This window comes from Pseudopodoces humilis, chromosome 12 (genome assembly GCF_049639895.1).
Source record: "Pseudopodoces humilis isolate 2021_Gansu_Grassland_sample_001 chromosome 12, ASM4963989v1, whole genome shotgun sequence".
Lineage (NCBI taxonomy): Eukaryota > Metazoa > Chordata > Aves > Passeriformes > Paridae > Pseudopodoces > Pseudopodoces humilis.
In genome coordinates, this window is record NC_142211.1 from 7,720,586 (window position 1) to 7,738,693 (window position 18,108).

Sequence of the window (18,108 nt, forward strand, 5' to 3'; positions counted from 1 at the left end):
ATGGAGAATTGGGATTAAGAATGACACTATTTATTTTTGGGACGTGGGACTAAAACATTGCTCATATCAGTTGATTTTGGATTTTGAAAGTAGTTAAAGAATGAGCAGTAATTTCCAGGCATCGATCCTAACAGGTCTAGCTCTTGAGGCTCTAATCCACTTTCATTCAGTGATTGTGCTATCATACCTGCTTGGAAGCCCTTGCCATTTAGCCTAATCCCCAACCTTTTGCACGTGTCCAATTTTTTACCACCTCTGGTTATGTTACACCAGTGATTCTCCACACTTGATCTATTTGTTCCCTGTTGAGGGTTAGGTGTCCTTTTTTTTTTGTTTTGTCCTTCTGGCCTGCCCGGGGAATTTTTACCCATTATGTGCTGGGACAACCTAACTACCGGTACTTAGGGGTGCTCACAACGGACAAAGAGTAGCCGGGCCCGGGGGGGGGGGAGGGGGCAGAAAAGGAGGGTGGGGACAGTTTTTTAGCTGGCTTTTCTTCGGCTTCGGGGAAGGACATTGGTGTGCTGGGTCGCGGAGCTGCTGCTTCTTCTCCTTCTTCCCTCTTTGTTGGCGGCCTCTCACCCCCTGTCCTGCCGGGACGTGTGGCAGTGCCAGGCACCGCCGCGGAGCTGCTGATACACCTCGTCCACCAGTCCAGGATCTCAGCTCATCCCTGCTGTTTCCAGCCGACTGTTCCTCGGAGCCCTGCAGGAGCACCGGGACTGACTGCCCGAGGGGGTTTGTGAAAACAAAACCTCTCCCCCATCCCATCTCAGCCGAGAAAGCTGTCCCGGGGTCCCTGGTTCTGTGTTCTTGTTATTGCTGTAGTTATTGCTTGTTTGTTTGCCTGGTTATACTAGTAAAGAACTGTTATTCCTATCCCCAGATCTCTGCCTAAAGGCCCTTTGATTTCAAAATTATAATAATTCGGAGGGAGGGGGTCTATATTCTTTCATCCCAAGGGGGGCTCCTGCTCTCCCTAGCAGACACCTGTCTTCTACAACCAAGACATTCCCACATATGGCTTTCCTCCAACTCCTATCCATATTGCAAAACCAGTAAAGTTACTTATTGGGATACCAATTAAACATGTGCCAAAAGGATCTCCTGGCATGGCTAAGGATAAACAAAAGGAATCCACTCCAGTAGCATTGGCCCAAGTAAGCCACATATTCTCTTGATGCCATCCTGGCGGGTTAATTTCTTCTGCATTACAGATGTTGCCACATATCACAAGTAACAAAGACTCCCAAAAACCTGCACCTCTAATTTCAGAATATTCTTCATCTTGATCATTGGTAAAGAAACCTTCCTCTATGAGATCAGGGATAAAATCCAAACTGCCTGAGCCTCTTGCTCTTTGAGCCCTTCTCCTATTCCATCTTCTTTGGTTTGTCTGTTCCCACCTCCCCTTTGTTTGCTCCCACTGATCAGGTCTAACTCCCCAAGTCCCAGGGATAAACATTCTTTTCCCATGTTCAATATCCTTGATCTTATGCTTACTCTCTTTTTGCTCGAGCTTCCAAAGTTCGTTATGATACCACTGAATAGCCTGTCCCAATTGGTCTTGACTCTCAAACAAACTCAGTGCTTCTCGACAGGTTCAGGGGAATTAACCGTTATTCCTGTCACTTGGGATAACACCACCCAGGTATTGAACTCTTGGCTGTGCCTATGTCTGCACTCTATACACCTTGGGAAACTTCCTCCTCTAAACTCACACCACCTATCTGATCCATACCCCACGCATTCTAATCTCACCCAAGGATAGCAAAAGCGTTCACAGTTCTGAGGGCAACAGATGTTTTCAGGTAGTGCTGGTTGTTGGTTCATTGGTAATATCAGGGATACTCTGAGAGTATCCTTCTCAAGACATGGACTAACCCATTTCTCTGGAATCCATTGGGGTCCTTTGTCTGTAATGATACAAACATAACCCCTCCCCCACATTAATAAATCTGCAGGTCCTTCCCATAACCCTATCACAGAAATTTTAAAGCAAACTTTTGGTCAGTGCTGTACCAGTTCAGAATCTTACTGCAAGCCTGAGTAATGTGTAATTGCTGGTGGTTCACTATGATTACCTACTAACCATAGATGATTCATAACATAAACTGCTTTCAGCACTCTATCCTGTGGGTTCAGCCCATCCTCCCCCATTTTTTTTTTTATCAAGCAGTCCTTTCAGTACCTGATGTGTTCTTTCAATAATAGCTTGTCCTGTGCAGTTACCTGGAATACCTGTGCTATGCTTCACTCCCCAACAAGCTAAGAAATCCTGGGTCCATTGGGCTATATATCCTGGGCCATTATCCGTTTTGATTTCCTGAGTGTCTCGGTTTTGGAAGACAGGTGTCTGCTAGGGAGAGCAGGAGCCTTCCTTGGAATGAAAATGTAGACCCCCTCCCTCCAAATTATTATAATTCTGAAAATCAAGGGGCTCTTGGGCAGAGATCTGGGGATAGGAATAACAGTTCTTTACTAGTATATATAACGAGGCAAACAAACAAACAATAACTACAGCATTAACAACAAAACAGAACCAGGCACCCCTTGACAGCCTTCTCGGCCGAGACAGGAAAGGATGGAGAGAGAGGCTTTGCTTCACAAACCCCCTCGGGCAGTCAGTCCCGGTGCTCCTGCAGGACTCTGAGGAACACCCTGCTGGAATGGCAGCAATGAGCAGAGATCCCAGGCCGGTGGTTGAGGTGTATCAGCAGCTCCGCAGTGGTGGCTGGCACTGCCCTATGTCCCAGCAGGACAGGGGGTGCGAGGGCCACAAATGAAGGAGGAAGAAGGAGAAGAAGAAGCAGCAGCTTCATCTGGATGATGGCGAATTCCCTTCTCCCAGCTGCAACAGCTCCCCGCGAGAGTTCTGCTCTGAAGCTGAAGAAACCAGACAGCCCCCAGCTGCCCCCACCCTCCCTTTTTCCTGCCCCCCTTCCCCCCCGGGCCCAGCTGGACTCTGTGTTTCTCAAACACCCACTAAGCACCAGCAGTCAGATTTCCCCACCACTGATGGGCAAAAAATTCCCCAGGTGAGCCAGAACAAAAGGAAGGACACCCAATCCCCAACAAGGATAAAAGGAGGCTGTGCCCTCTGAAACCTCAAGAGACACAACCCTGCTGGCATGTGCCCCAGTGGACTCTCTCCCTTTATTCAAACAAAGTTGCAAGACTCCTCTGCCTCCTTTATGGACACTGGCTTTTCATAGCGTGATTTTCTGTACAAGAGGAGGACCACAAAGATGATGCATGGGGTTGTTATGACCCAATTGCAGGACCCAGCACTTGGTCTCGTTGAATTTTCTACAGTTGTCCTTGGCCCATCAGTCCAGTTTGTCCAGATCCCTTTTGGAGAGCCTTCCTACCTTCAAGCAGATTAACACTCCCACCCGGCTAGGTGTCATCTGAAAACTTACTGAGGGTGCATTCCATCCCCTCATCCAGATCACTAATAAAGATATTAAACAGAATTGGCCCCAATACTGAGCCCTGGGGAACACCATGTGTGACTGGCTGCCAACTGGATGCAACTCCATTCACCACAATTCTTTGGGCCCAGCCATCTGTCGTGGCTGGGGTGGTGGTCAGGTGCCACGGCCTTCCTAGAGAAGCGTCCTGGGGATGGACATCCCGGAGGCACAGGCACATCTGCAGCCACTTCTGTGGTTTCAGCTCTGAGCCCTGGAAAGGGCTGTTGAGTGAAATGCAGCTCTTCAGGCAACACAGAAGGAAAGAGATGGAGCCTTCATATAGAATTCCTCAAGGGGCTTTATTCAGCTCCTTCCTCGGAGAGGTCCAGTGATGAAAAGCCACAGAGTCAGAGCAAACAGGGGTTTATATCAGCTGGGGTTTCCAGGGCAGAGCAAAGGGGAAGAACCAATGGGATACATAGAATTTGCATGGGGTACACAAAATTGTAACTAGGGTTTCTCCCTCAGGGGGAGTGGGGCAAGCTGGAGCCTATGGGCTTTCTCTCCAGGGAAGAGTGGCCACACTGCTGGCCGACTCACCAGACTCCACAGTGTGAGATGTTACATAGCGATTCGTGTCATTACGGAAACACCATGGGATCAGTATAAACAAGAATGCTGATCTTAAAGTAAAACATGGACATGAGACAAAGAAAAAGATAATGATTTCATTATTTTTGTTTAAATCCCTTGGCTGTGAATTGTTAGCTTTTGCTGTTATGTATTTTTGCCACTATGTAATTGCTTGAATTATGAATTGTACCCACTCTTTATGTATAAAGAAACAGCGAGCTTGTGTGAACATGTAAAAACTTGTTACTGTTGTTACCTGCTTGCTAAGAGTGTAACCTGGCAACATGTTGGAGCTTTGTCCAGACCTGGTGGGGGCTTCCAGCCACTGCTGCTTGGCAGATAGCCAACATGTTTGGGGTTTTGCCCAGACTTGTACCTGTTGTGAATTCATATTGTAATATTGGCTTTTTCGCAAATATTCGGATAATTGTTATATGTTATATGCTTTTTGCTATATTTTCTCTCTTAGCAAGTTTTAGGCGTAGAAGAATTTCAAATGTTAGGGCTATGTCTCATCTGGACAAGGCAAGATAACCCCAGTGGGCAAGACAATGGGTGGCCAGGCTGTTATCAGCAGCAGGGACCAGACCATTGACAGCGGAAGGACATGAAGCCCAGGCTGTCATCAGTGGCAGGACAAGGGGGCCCAGACTGTTATCAGCACTGGCCACTTGCAGAGAAAGGAAACCCAGCCAAAATAAAATGATGATTAGAAGAAATAAAAATCATACGGAGCATGCTCTAAAAAGGCAGGGAGGGACCATGCAAAATACTTCTTGGAAAAGTTTGAATATGCATTAAACCCTCGCAGCAGGATGGGATAAAAAGAGTGTTCCAAAAGATACCAGGTGTGCTCTTGGCAGCATGCCAAGGCACCCGGCCATTACTCTTTGCTTTATTTTATGTCTCTTATTGTCTTTATTAAACCTTTTTAAAATTTAACAGGACAGTAAACTTCATTTTTCACATACTGCAGCACAGAAGGCATGACACAGCCCAACAAGAAACTGCCTATAAAAGAGGCAGAGACCAGAGGTAAAGGCGGACATGTTGGTGGAGCAGAGACTTCCAACATCCCCAGTGCTGCTTACTCGTCCCTTATCAATGAATTAATAAATTGCCTTATTGATTGACCAACCCAATTGTGGTGGGCTATTTATAACAACAGCCATCCAGCCAGCAGAGTACACCCATCCAAGCCATGAGCAGCCAGTTTCTCCAGAAGGATGCTGCGGGAGACAGTGTCAAAGGCTTTACTAAAGTCCAGATAGACAATATGCACAGTCTTTCCCTCATCCACTAGGCAGATCACCTCGTCATAGAAGGAGACCAGGTTAGCCGAGCAGGACTTGTCTTTCCTAAACCTATGCTGGCTGGGCCTCATTCCCTGGTTGTCCTGTATGTGCCATGCAATCGCACTCAAGATGATCTGCTCCATAACCTTCCTCAGCACACTTTGATATGTTATGGTGATCTGTTTTCTGAACTTAGCAATGTTAACCAATAAAAATGGACTGGCTAACCATACAGACTGCAACTGATTTAGAATTGGCCCTAAAACTAGGATGCAAGTAATAAACACTTAAAAAACCAAATCATTACTCAGTAAATGGTTTATATCTTCTACAGAGCTGAATGAAACATGGAAAAATCTATTATATTCTGTTCACTGACTAATGGACAAGCATGACAAATTTGCCTTGAACATTAACATGACCAGCTCTAGTGGGAAGTTTAATTTGGATTCTAGGCAATTTGATGACACTAAGGGATTGTTTCTATTTAGATAATTGCATGAATTTTCAGATAAAAATAAAAAATTAATAGATTTTGTAGTGATTTTTCCTTCCTCTTATGTTTTCCCATTTTATTCAGTTTAAAACAAGTGCCATATCTCTTTTGAGAAAGACTGAATGACATCCCACTCATAAAATCATTTTAGACAGAAAGTTTATTAAATCAATGAACAGCTAACAGGTTCTGACTTCTCCCATTCCCAACATTTGTTGAAGAGCAGGCACATCAAAGGCATACTTTAGAATAGCCTGATGCACAGGAACAAGAGGGGAATCATCTTTCACTTCATAATTCTCTCTGTTGTCCTTAGTGGGAACCTGTAGAGGGATTTCATGGCAGACAGTGCTGTCATGTGTGGTGATTCACCATCTTAGATTTTTGTTTTTCTTGTATAAGGGATCAGACTCTACTGCTGAAGAGGCAAACTTAATGCTTAATACCTGGTTTTGCACTTCAGTATTAGTTCCTGGATATGAGTTTGGGGTTGGTTTGGTTTTTTGTGATTGTATATTTCTACCCCCTTAAAAATTGCATGCTCTCACCTTCCCTGTTGTATTGTCTTTCATTCAAATGTGACAAACATTTATAGCAAGGTGCTTGAAACAAACTAAAAATACAATGTCCTTCTAAATTCCAAATATTTCATGTTATGAACTGGATTAAAGGTAAACTATTCAACTTGTATGTCACAGCATCATCTAGCCTCTATTCAGAAGCTACCACTAGGTCAGGAGATATGGAGATGTAGCTCTAAAAAGAGCAAGGTGCAGCTGACAGGAAGTGAACGATTAGAGAACAAATAGATTACTTTTTTCCTATTTGTGATAGATTGGCATTTAAGAAAAAAAAAAAGTAAAGAACACCCACGAAAGCTAGGGCTCTGAGAGAGGCTGCTGGAAGCTGCTGGGAGATCTCTGTCTGAGAACCAGCCAATAGCTGGCCAGCTCTGAAAATTGACAGCTTTTTTTGACCATTGAAAAGTGAGATCAACCTGTGACTACCACCTTTTAAACCTAAGCCCGAGAGTTTCTCGTTCTCTCCTAGTTTCTGGCTGTGAAAGGTAACAGAATTCCGGCTAGCCCTGCTAGACTCCAGCAACTCCTGGGCGGGGGTATGGAGACTGTGAAGTGGCAGGAGCCCCTTCCCAGAAGGGCCGAGCCCCCTCGGGAAGCCCGCTGAGCCTTGTACAGCTGTGCTGCCGTGCCAGGACGGTCTCTGGCTCAGCTGGAATTCTGCCGCTGCTGGGTTTCACCAGAGACTGCAGAGTAAAGGGAGGAGAAGCCATCAGCCCGCGGCGTGCTGCCTCGGAGTGCTAGCCTGGCTGCTGAAATGCTCGCCACCCTCCCCCAGCACAGCCACCGAAAATTTTCCATCGCAAACAGCCCCAGCCTCTGCTCCGGCAGAGATCACGTGACCATCCACAAGACCTGGGCAAGATTTTAACTCTTTCACTCCCCAGATGAGACCTGCAGATTTAATCCTTTTTCCAGAGAAAAGAAAGTGAAGGTGATCAACATGTAGAGACAACATAAACTATCACAGTTAGTGAAGGAAAGAATCGAGCTTCAGATGAGAAGAGAATGAAGAGATGCTTTAATAAGCTGAAATATTCTTTTGGTAAGGCTATGGAGATGGACAATAATGTTCTGAAAAACTGCTTTAATTCATGAAAGAGTATTTTGGGGGGAATGAAGTATTTCAAAGTGTAGATCTGAGCAGATGGTGAAGTAGCTGTGATCCCATGAGATGCTGGAACAGAGAAAGAGAAGTGAGAGTTGCTGAAGATTTGTGGTCCCCAAGGAGAAAAAGAGAAAACCTCTGTTCCCAGAGATGATCACAGAGACAAATGAAAAGAACTTTTGCCTTTGAATAACTCATCCTTAAAATGACACCCCTTGAGTTCATGGCCCATGAACACACATCAGAGTGGTGTGAAATGGGAGGAGAGCCTGATGGCAGAGTTTTCCGGGCGGCTGGCATCAGGGGAATGAAAAGCCATGAGAAAACTATTTTTCTTGTGGAGAACTGTTGGAGTCTGAGATACAGATTGTGTGCCCTTGTTTCTAATACTTAGTTATAGGATTCACAAAAAAACACTGAATTTCATATAATATGAAATTCATGAGCATGTTTTCATGGTGATACATGAAAACAAATGCTAAAGTTAGATAGGAAAAGTGTAAGTGTGTAAATTAGAAAGTTTCTTAAATCACTGGGTGAAAAAGCAGTTTAGAGAACAGGAGACAAGATGGAGGATTTAGGGTGTTGTCTCTTGTCCTTCTTTCTCCTTCATGTTCTTCTCCTAGGGGTTTTTGGGTAGTAGTAGGTGATTGGGTAGAAAATGTCGCAGTGCAGCACACAGGTGTTGGGTCATTGGGTCACTAAGAAAAATCATTTAGTTGGCACCTGTTAATTGGGTAAATGGACATATAAAAGACCTTGAAGAAGATCTTTGTTAGCCATTTTACCCCTTTTCTATCTTAGTGCACGTAGCTCTTTGTACCTTGTAATGCTGATAAGAAAAAATAAACAACTGAGACCGAACGAGAGAAAACAAGCCTCCCTCTCATCAATCTTCAGTTCAAAGGGAAAAAGAACCCAATCCAAAAGTCCTTAATAAGACAGAGAACTCTCCATAGACTGACAAAAGGAGACTCCTTTTCTCTACAAAAACTGATGAAAAGACTATTGCAATGTTGGGACTGCTTTAACCACCAGGATTTCTCTCTAGGTTGTCAGTTAGATAAAAGAAAGGTTGAGTGGTGGGGAAAAAAAGTTTCTGGAGGTTTTATTCTGGTTTCTTATTCTTGTAGTTTTGTTAATAAACTTTCTTTATTCCTTTTAAGTTTTAAGCCTGTTTTGTCCTTCTCCTAATTCATATCTCACAGCAAGAGATAAGTACGTTTTCTGGTGATTTTTTTAGCTAGTGCTTTAAAACCACCACACTATTTCAAGAATATCATTCAGAGGGCAGTTGAAACACGTCTGATGACATGTCTTTGCACATTGCTTTCACTAGAAAAGAAATAAATCCTTTTTAACTGTCATGCAAGTATAACTCCTTGGCATCTCCTAAAGTCCTGAGAATCTTTGAAGAAGATTCTGCTCAAAATTCATGGAGTGTGGAAAGTCTGTGACTAGACTGAGTCAGGCTGGACTCTCCAGTCAAATCAATATTCCTAGGAGCAGCTGTCATCTTGTAACAGAAGCCTACTGAAAAATCACATTGGACGCTTGACTCTTTGCAGTTGCATATAGCCATATAATTTGATTCACAGGATTCGGTTCAAATCAGCAGCATTCACATTAGCAAAGAATTGTCCCTGTAGAAAGTTCATTACTGGACAAAAGCCAAGCTTACTCTATCTGTTCTGAAGAATGTTCTTTGATTCTGTAGCTGAACTTTTGTGAGTGCTGCTGTCCTGCAAAAAACTAAGGTAGCTGTAGTTTATGGTAAATTACTGGCTGATTTTCCTAAAACATGAAAGGCTTAAATTAAAAAAGGGATTACTAAGTATTATTTTAACTAGATAACTGGGGAAAAAAAATTGATCAGCTTTGCAATGTTGCCTAATATCTCTCAGATATTGGAGTTTTATGATTCATCACCCTTTTATATTTTTTTATGTATAGCTGATAGAGTCATTAGTTTTATATCCTGGTATAGCACAGATTTGTATGAATGTAGAGGTATTTTAATATTCAGAAATACAAAACATTTGTTTTTTTAAATGAACCCCCCCCATATCTCAAAGAATAAAACTGGTAATTTCCAATATTTTATTCATGCTAGTGTTGCCAAAATGATTTCTGCTTTTATATTTCCTTCATATATATATATTTGTAGCTCTGTAGACTATTGTTGTACAGTTATATAGGTCCTAGCTGGCTCTAGTACTTTTCCCTACCCTGATAGGCAGAAAGACAAAACACGTTCCAGAGACTCCAAACCCCAGGGGTCCAAGGCCCCTATCCTATCTTGGTTCTTCCTGGGAGCCAAGGTTGAAACCAGCTCTTCGAGACACATTTTCATAAACAAAGTTTAGTTTCTATCTAAAGGGGGGGCCACAGAAAAGGTGGAACCAAAAGAGGGGAATTACTTCACTTGTGCTTCTAATTGGGGATTCTTGTCAATTATGCTAATCTGCCAAGCTTATGAAACTGTATTCACCCCATGTGGGTTGGGCATTTTTCCATATCTGCCCCTGGAGCCCTCCAATAAAGACCAGCCTTTATATTATATTACCTCCTATACTAACATTGTCTCAAAAGCGTGCTGTTTTATTTCTAGGTCTTTAAGGTATCACTAGCAATAAACCTAAAGGTAGAAAAAAAATCATGAGCAGTGGTTGTGGTCTAAAACTGTAATTTCAAGAAAATGTTGCACAAAAATGCTCAAAATGTCTGTCCCTTAAATGACACTGATGATAATTTAAATTCTGACATTGCCACGTAGCATTAGAAACTTTAGTTATTAAAAAGGGTTGTGCTGTTATTAGAAAAAATATCCTAATCATTGTCACTCATCTATAAAGGAATTCTGAGTCTATAAGCATAATGAGAGACAACCTTATTTTTAATATTTCCTATTGGTTTCAATCCAAACTCAGGCACAAATGAGTCACAGTGCTATTAATGGGAAAAATCCCAACCCTAAAAGATCTTTCTGGATTCTCCCTAGTTGGCAGTTACAAATTCAAAATTAAATAAAAATGCTTTATTTGACACAATAATTCACACATTTAGGAAGTCTGCAGTTTGCATTATACAAGGAGTTAGATCCAATGTTTGGGTTGTCTATGTTAGTAGCATACACCATCAAGCCTCCTGTAACAATACCATGATAATTTAGTGGTCTTCGGTACCTTTAACACCAACAGTCAGGAACAGCATTTATTGGACTCCTGAGTCCCAGTTGCTAGCCTAGTGAACCTTGCCTTAGGTCAAAAGACACTTTGATACCAAGAAATGATGATAGTTCATTCTTTCAGAGGTTCAGCTGTGTGCAGTATACAGAAACAAGATGCTATGGCAGTGCTTAATTTCTGGAATGTTGAGGAGCTGTATTAATATCTTGCAAAGCTCTACTGACCAAAACACAAATCACAGATAGTGATTTTCAACATCTGGTAACATTAGACTTCTAAGTAAACAGCAAGACACACCTTATTGACCCCAGTTCAACAAATCAACCTTCAGATCCCAACTGCAAATCACTGAGTTCTCTGTCCTTTAAAGTAAGTCCCCTTGCCCTGTTTCTTCCCACCCCTACAAAAAAGTGCAATCCCCACCCCCCACCATATGTACTGGAAAACACTAAATAACTTGAACAGAGGTCACGAGTCATAGTAATTTTTAAGCAGTGTCCGGAAAAAAAAAAAATAAATCATATCCTGTAAGTTATTGGTATTTTCTAAGTTTAGGAGATTGTATTATAGCTTCCCAGCTGAAACCTAGCCCTAAGAAACCATTGATATAAACAAGACAAAGGAACTGAAGGTGCTGAAACTCAGCTCTTGTACTAATCAGTGGTGTAGCTCCAGAAATAGTTTTTTCCTATGTAGTTGATACATAGCATATGCATTTCTGATAGTAATTTGATCCTTATGGCTGTTATTTTACACAAAGACATATTAAATGTTTAAGTCACAACAATCTTGCAGATTACAATTAAAGCATTTTAAAGCATTTAAACAAAATTTTGAAGTTTTTTTTCACAAGGAAGAACAATAGAAAAAAAATTGTTTTCCACATAGTTCTCTTAAAGTCCATAAGGACATATTCAGCACCAAAAGTTAATTTAAAAAAGAAACAACCAAAACCCAGACATAGAATAGAATCTATAAAGCAAACATTTAATACTGCACTTTGTCTCTAATGCTTGGATTTTACTTTTTCCTAATTCAGATCAAGATTCTATATCAAATATTGGGCTACAACTATGAACCTATAATGCCTCTGAACAACTAATAAAAAAGTTTAAGTGGGAAATCTTTATTTGATAACGTTTTAGAATTTTTCACTCTGATCACAGCCTGTGATGCAACATCAATTATGACAACATTGGTCAATTTTGCTTCATATATAATTTTTCCAATATACTGGGATAAGTGCTTCAATGCTATGTATATCAACAATTGTTCCCTAGTCTGTTAAAAAAAAAAAAGTAAAAAAAAAAAAAAAAAAGTAAAATCATCAAATGCCCTTTTATGCCAACAATTTTAACTTGTAAAATTTTGTCTGATTGGAAAAGATTGAAGGAAAGGACAGTCACAAAAATGGCAGCATAAGACGTCACCCAATTTCCAATTCTTGCTTATCAAAGCCTAAACATTTGAACTGAATCAAACTTAAGATGTGACTCTCGTTTAATCACCCTGTCATCATTTTTGGAACATAAAATATCTTTCATGTCCTCATAAAGGCCACTTATGGAACAGCCTATTTTATTATATTTATGAAGCCTCAAAAATAAGGCCTAACTTTGTAAGAATGAGCACAATACAGAAACACCAGCTTTCCTTCCCCTCCCTTTTGAGCTGTTTCATTGCACAAGGATTCATACGATGAATTAGTTTCTAAATAGTCAACATCAGACATGTCTCAGACAATAGTTTTTGTTGTTGGTTTTTTGCTTTGGGTGGGGTTTTTTGTTGGTGGTGGCTGGTTGTTTTTTGTTTTTTTGAATGTGATTTCTGAAAAGAAAATTTACATTTACAAATTTCTAGCATAAAAACACTGATCAGACCTAATAGCTCCATCATTAATTTCTTCTTTAGAATACGTTCAAGGAGTCAGTGCTTTTTCTATATAATTTCTTGCATTCTAGGTGAATGTATGATTAAAGTTGTTGGATTTTTTGTTTGTTTCATAGAATCATAGAATATCTTGAGTTGGAAGGGACCCACAAGTATCATCGAAGTCCAACTCCTGGCCCTGCACAGGACAGTCCCAAGAAACACACCCTGTGCCTGAGAGCATCGTCCAAACACTTCTTGAGATCTGTCAGGCTTGGTGCTGTGACCACTTCCCTGAGAAGCCCGTTCCAGTGCCCAACCACCCTCTGAGTGAAGAACCTTTTCCTGATATCCAACCTAAACCTCTCGTAATACAACTTCAGGCCATTCCCTAGGGTCCTGTCACTGGTCACCAGACAGAAAAGATCAGTATCAGTGCCTGCCCCTCCACTTGCCCTCACGAGGAAGCCGTAGACTGCAATGAGGTCTCCCTTCAGTCTCCTCCAGGCTGAACAAACCAAGTGACCTCAGCCACTCCTCATATGGCTTCCCCTCTAGACCTTTCACTATCTTTGCAGCCCTCCTTTGGATGCTCTCTAATAGATTTATATCCTTCTTATATTGTGGCACCCAAAACTGCCCCCAGGACTTGAGGTGAGGCCGCACCAGTGCAGAGCAGAGCAGGACAAGCACCTCCCTTGACTGGTTGGCGATGTTGTGCCTGATGCACCCCAGGGCATGGTTGGCCCTCCTGGCTGCCAGGGCACTGCTGACTCATATTTAACTTGGCATCGACCAGGACCCCCAGTTCCCTTTCTGCAGAGCTGCTCTCCAGCCTCTTGTTCCCCAGTCTGTCTTGTACATCCAGGGTTGCCCCATCCCATGTTCAGAATCTGGCACTTGCTTTTGTTGAACTTCATACTGTTGGTGATTGCCCAGCCCTCTCATTTGTCAAGGTCTCTCTGCAGGGCCTCTCTGCCTTTGAGGGAGTCAACAGCTCTTCCCATTTTATTATCGTCAGCAAACTTAGTATACCTTCAAGTCCTGCATCGAAGTCATTTATGAAGACGTTGAAGAGAACTGGCCCTAAAATGGAAATTTTTTGTTATAAATTGTTTGTTTTAAAGCTCTCAGGACTAGTCCAGGAGCAATCAGAGCAATTCTCAGCAAACTAATTTGAGTATGGCTGGTAACACTGATACTCTGGCTCAGTTTTATAATAGTTTTAGTCTACCAACCTCCAAACCAAGATGATAAGGCCAATGGAGCAATATTTGGGTCACTTAAACAAGCTTCAGGTCAACAGAACCTGGTTCTCATGGATGACTTCAACTACCCAGACATTTGTTGGAGGAACAATACAGCAGCTCATATATCAGCCATCAAGTTCCTGGAATACGTAGAGGACTGCTTCCTCATACAAACATTAGATGTGCCAAGCAGAACTGAGGCACTGCTGGACTTGCTTCTCACAAACCAAGCAAACCTGCTTTGTAATATCTGTTAGTGATAACCTTGGCTGCAGTAATCACAATATTGTGGAATCGGAGAGCCAGCTGAGAACACTAAAGTTTAGTATTAAGACAAAAGTATTAGATTTTAGAAGAGCAAACTTCAGCTTGCTCACAGCTCACTTGGGAGGGATTCCATGGGAAGCTTCCACAGAGGATAAAGGTGCTAGTGAGGGCTGGGAGTTTTTCTGAGAATGCTTCCCTGGAAGCACAAAAGCAATTCATTGCCTTTAAAGGTAAAAGAAATAGGCAGAGCAAGAGACCCCCTTGGCTTAACTGCAAGCCTCCAAGTCTGCTCAAAACCAAGAGAAGCATACCAGAGATGGAAAAGCAGACAAATATCTATTGAATACTACAAAGGCACTGCCAGGGCATGCAGAGAAGCAGTAAGAAAAGCAAAAGTTCAGCCCAAATTGAAATTGTCCAGAGATGCCAAAAACCCAAAGAAAAGGGTTCTTTGTGTATGTAAACAGTAAGAAACAGAAGGAAAATATGGACCTGATGTCAAACAGGAGAGATAAATTAGTCAACAACAATGCTGAAAAGGCTAGAGGCTCTCAACACTTTCTTCTCTGTGTTTTTTACCCAGCACTGTTGGGCCCCAGGCCTTGGGAACAAAAATCCAGCTTGATGCAAACACAGACCTACTGCCAATGGAGAAAGAGTTGGCATGTGAACTGTTACAGGAGCTTGACCCCAACAAATCGATGGACCCTAACACTATCCACCCAAGGGTGTTAAGAGAGTTGGCTGACATCATTGCAAGGCTACTCTCCGTAACCTTTGAGAAGTCACAGAGATCGGGGGACTGCCCAGGAAATTGGAAGAAGGCTAATATCACCCCCACCTACAAGAAAGGATGAAAAGAGGATCATGGAGATTATAGGTCCATCAGTCTGTCCTGGGGTGACTTTATGATACTGGTATCCCCAATCGTCTGGTTTATGTTATATATTAACATAATAATGGAGACCGGGAGGAGACCGTGCTGGATATGGCGAAGAAGCTCCGAGCATATGCAGATACCGTGCATGGCCCCATACAGGCAACAATTGCAGTTATGGGAACATGCATGCAAAACTTCCAAGACAAAATGGAGGAGAATTTCAAGAAACTCAGGGAGGACCTTCTTCCAGTCTCGGCGGTACAGACCAGGAGCAAGGTACTCAACACAGAAGTTCCCCAGATAGGGAGAAAAAGCTACGAGCTGAGCTGTGGTTTTTCCTACGTGACTGTGGAGAAAACATGAAAAGATGGGATGGAAAATCTACTGCTGCCCTGGCAAAATGGATACTTGAATTGGAAGAGAGCAAGACTCAGAGGGGATACTCCATCAAAAAGAAAGCCGCTCCAGTAGCCTGTAGTCAAACTGACAAGTATGATGATGATGATGACATGTCTGATTCCCTTGAAAGAACCTCCAAGACATATACCCAAGGAAAGAAGGAGAACCAGGCTTAGAGGGGCCCTGCCTCTAGCCAGGTAGAGGTTAGGGAAAACCGTGTCTTTTGGACTGTGTGGATTCGTTGGCCTGGCACATCAGAACCACAAAAATATGAGGCCTTGGTTGACACTGGTGCACAGTGCATGCTAATCCCATTGGGACATGTAGGGGCAGAATCTGTTTCTATTGCTGGTGTGACAGGGGCATCACAGGACTTTAGTGGAAGCTGATGTGAGCCTGACTGGAAATGAGTGGAAGAAACACCCCATTGTCACTGGCCCAGAGGCCCCATGCATTTTGGGCATAGACTACCTCCAAAGCGGGTATTTTAAGGACCCAAAGGGGCTTAGGTGGGCATTTGGCATAGCAGCTGTAGAAACAGAGGGCATCAAGCAATTGAACACTTTACCTGGACTATCAGAGAACCCATCTGTAGTAGGACTTCTCAAGGTGGAGAAGCAATGAGTACCAATTGCCACCTCGACGGTGCACCGCCGACAGTATCGGACAAATCGAGATGCTGTGATCCCCATCCACAAGATGATCCGAGAACTAGAGAGCCAAGGGGTGGTCAGCAAAACCCACTCACCCTTCAACAGCCCCATTTGGCCTGTGCGCAAGTCTGACAGGGAATGGAGATTGATTGTGGACTATCGTGGCTTGAATGAAGTGACTCTACCACTGAGCGCTGCCGTGCCGGACATGCTGGAGCTCCAGTACGAGCTGGAGTCCAAGGCAGCAAAGTGGTACGCCACTATTGACATTGCTAATGCATTTTTCTCCATTCCTCTGGCAGCAGAATGCAGGCCTCAGTTTGCCTTCACGTGGAGGGGAGTGCAGTACACTTGGAACCGACTGCCCCAGGGGTGGAAGCACAGCCCCACCATCTGCCATGGACTGATTCGGGCTGCCCTGGAAAAGGGTGAGGCTCCAGAACATCTGCAGTACATTGATGACATCATTGTTTGGGGAAGTACGGCTGCAGAGGTCTTTGAGAAAGGAGAGAAAATCATCCAGGTTCTCCTGAAAGCCGCTTTCGCCATCAAGAAAAACAAAGTTAGGGGACCTGATCAAGAGATCCAGTTCCTGGGAGTAAAGTGGCAAGATGGACGGCGTCTGATTCCTACTGATGTCATCAACAAGATCACAGCAATGTCTCCACCAGCCAACAAGAAAGAAACGCAAGCTTTCCTAGGTGCCATAGGTTTTTGGAGAATGCACATTCCTGAGTACAGTCAGATTGTGAGCCTTCTTTACCTGATCACCCACAAAAAGAACACTTTCCAGTGGGGCCCTGAACAACAACAAGCCTTTGCTCAGATCAAGCAGGAGATCGCTCATGCGGTAGCCCTTGGCCCAGTCAGGACAGGACCAGATGTGAAGAACGAGCTCTACTCTGCAGCCGGGAACAATGGCTTGTCCTGGAGCCTTTGGCAGAAAGTGCCTGGTGAGACTTGAGGCTGACCACTGGGATTCTGGAGCCGAAGCTACAGAGGGTCCGAAGCCAACTACACTCCCACAGAGAAGGAAATTTTAGCCGCCTATGAAGGAGTCCAAGCTGCCTCAGAGGTGATTGGCACAGAAGCACAACTTGTCCTGGCACCCCGACTGCCATTGCTGGGGTGGATGTTCAAAGGAAAGGTTCCCTCTATCCATCATGCCACCAATGCCACATGGAGCAAGTGGATCTCCCTCATCACGCAGCGCGCCCGTATTGGAAACCCAAATTGCCCGGGGATTTTGGAGATAATTACAAACTGGCCGGAAGGTGAAAACTTTGGTCTCACTGATGAAGAGGAGCAGGAACAAGTGACACGGGCTGAAGAAGCTCCACCGTACAACCAACTGCCAGCAGAAGAAACATGCTATGCTCTGTTCACTGATGGTTCCTGTCGCATTGTAGGGATGAACTGGAAGTGGAAAGCAGCCGTATGGAGCCCCACACGACAGGTCGCAGAAGCTACTGAAGGAGAGGGTGGAGCAAGCCAACTTGCTGAACTCAAAGCTGTTCAACTGGCCCTGGACATTGCTGAAAGAGAGAAGTGGCCAAAGCTCTACCTCTACACTGATTCATGGATGGTAGCCAATGCTCTGTGGGGATGGCTGGAAAGGTGGAAAAGGGCCAACTGGCAACGCAGAGGAAAGCCAATCTGGGCTGCTGATGAATGGAAAGACATCGCCACCAGGGTAGAGAAACTGTCTGTGAGGGTCTGTCACGTAGATGCCCATGTCCCCATGAGTAGGGCTAATGCAGAACACCAAAACAATGAACAGGTGGATCAAGCTGCAAAGATAGAGGTGTCAAAGATAGACTTAGATTGGCAACACAAGGGAGAGTTGTTCCTAGCTCGATGGGCCCATGATGCCTCAGGCCATCAGGGTAGAGATGCCACCTATAAGTGGGCACGAGACCGAGGGGTGGATCTAACCATGGACAGTATTTCTCAGGTCATCCATGACTGTGAGACGTGTGCCACGATCAAGCAGGCCAAGCGGCTGAAGCCGCTATGGTATGGTGGGCGCGTTGGTCCAAATATAGGTATGGGGAGGCCTGGCAGATTGACTACATC

At 43.7% G+C, this 18,108-nt stretch overlaps 1 protein-coding gene across 1 annotated transcript in view; it reads right to left on the reverse strand.

The window, feature by feature from the left end:
• LOC148183329 (arrestin domain-containing protein 3-like) overlaps nucleotides 1-18,108 on the reverse strand; it is a 69,051-nt gene that overhangs the window by 1,285 nt on the left and 49,658 nt on the right. The gene's annotated exons all lie outside the window — the stretch shown is intronic.